Source organism: Austrofundulus limnaeus, unplaced genomic scaffold (assembly GCF_001266775.1).
Source record: "Austrofundulus limnaeus strain Quisiro unplaced genomic scaffold, Austrofundulus_limnaeus-1.0 Scaffold297, whole genome shotgun sequence".
NCBI lineage: Eukaryota > Metazoa > Chordata > Actinopteri > Cyprinodontiformes > Rivulidae > Austrofundulus > Austrofundulus limnaeus.
In genome coordinates, this window is record NW_013952699.1 from 385,447 (window position 1) to 387,759 (window position 2,313).

Below are 2,313 nucleotides of genomic sequence, written 5' to 3' on the forward strand. Positions count from 1 at the left end.
GAATAAAATATTTTAAAAAATGAAATCAGACAGTGTTAAAGTAAAAATAAAATAACATATTTCATCCTAAATCCACCATCTACTTTATTGTTGTACTACATGACATGAATGACAAACTGAAAAGCCTCCAAATGCTTTTCCCTTCAGCAAATTGTTGTTTATAAAGAGTTCATCTGGTCCCAGATGAGCCAGTGGTCATGTCCCCCAGTGGTCTGGCTTAGTTACTGTTTGCAATCGATCTTTTTGGTGTTCCATGCATAATGTCTTATTTTGACAGGTAAAAGAATTGTWCTTGTAAATTTGATTCGTACTTGTAATTTGGCAAAGTTGTGACAAATTTATGTACGTTTATAGACTTACATGTACAAATTTAGACTCTTACACATACAATAATTCTGACAGTTGTCTTGCCTGATAGAAAATCAGTCTGGATAACAGCAGACTGACTGCTCGTAAAATATACGACAGGTCTGGACCACTCGTGAATTTTGTTTGTATCTGAAAAAAAAATCTTAGAATACGAAAACATTGGTGAATGCCACGAATTCTCCTAAATCACTCGTACGCACAACTTAAGAACAAATCTGTGTGTACGAAAGGTTCTTGCATGAGGCCCAGTGTTTTAACACGTCCTCTTATAAACACTGAAAAGTACTACATTAAAATAAAAATAAGAGAGTTTTACTTTCTGTTGAGTTGTGGTGAGTCTTGAATTCTACCTAACCTCCTCTGTTTTGTTCACTTCCTGGATTTATGTAAGAAAATCAAAACAACTAACAAACCAGCTCCCCAGAAAACCAGACTACCTGCTCCTTCCTTTCCAGCTTGGACCGGACCTTCACCTCACCTATAAATAAAGTTCACTCATCATTATTCTGCCTCCCTAGTATCTGTTCGTTCTGGGTACTGCTCACATTAGACCTTCTSTATTTCTGACAGACATGTAGTTTATGGTTTTAAAACAGCTTATTCTGATTCAGTTAATTGTCCAGAGGACCACAGTTACTGAAAACCAACCAAGCAGGACAAGTATTTTAATCCATCTTTTAAATGTGTTTATTTTGTTGCACTGAATATGTTTAAAGTTTACCATTGACATAAAAACTGTTTTCATATTAAATTATTGACGTAAGTCATCAACCTTGAATTTGACACATGTTCTAACAGGACACAAATATCATATTTTGATTTAACACTGAGTTTAGCTTGATCTCAAATAATGGTCACTGATGCATTGCAAAAGAAAAAATGTGTAAAAAAATACAAGACTGTTGCAAAACAGAGGACACGGTTGTTGGCAGTGAACTCCAAAATAAAACTAAATAAGATGAAGACGAGGTGTGGGAGAGTAGACCTGAAGCATGGCTGGAACAGGATGAGTGGGTTTGAGGAAGTGGAGCTGTCCCCAGCTCCTCCTATAGGGAAGAAAAGGAAAAGGAATAGGTAGGAATCCTTTCAGTTTCTCAGGAAATACTCCCAGTCCCATGACTAAAGAGAGAGATGTGGGGAACATGGGCTCCTGTTGGTTACAGGGCAGGTATGAGGGTCTCCTGCCCTGCAGGAGTCTGTGTGTATCCAGAATGTGTTCATTTTAAAACACTGTCACATTACGGTAAGTAATCAAACACCTTTCTGTGAGCTTTATTAGTCAAGGATTTTAATTCTCAAAATAAAACAGTAACATAATAAGAAAGACGTGGGCGACAAGCATTCCTTCAATGAATGTCAGGCCTTTAATGACAATAATAACTTTATTTATTTATTTATTTATTTATTTATTTATTTATTTATTTAGTGAGGTTACAGCAAACATAAATCATTTAAGCCTCTTCAGACTCAGTTCTGTTTCAGGAGTATATGATATGAAATCCACAACATCATTTATTAATATAAACAGCATCTGAACCTGAGAAAACTAACAATCCACCTTYCAGTGAACAGTTTTATTCATCTGAATTTTTCGTTGCAGCATATTTTTCTGAATTTGTACCTCCGCCAACTTTTAGTGTGAAAGCTGCGCGCTCCGTTATGTATGACTCTGGACCCTGACTTGTCTTTGGGATTTCCTCTGTTAATCTTGTCTCATCATCTCATAATATTGTGTCTTAATTATTTTCATCACATAAAATGACCACATTTTATTCACACAGGCTACATGAGCCATTTCAACTAATAATAATAACAACAAATCTGTTATTTCACCGTTTATTACACACGGTTCTAATCATTTATTCTTTTTACTCGCAAAATTACAGTAAATGTATTTATTTATTTATTTATTTATCAGTGTGTGTGTGTGTGTGTGTGTGTGTG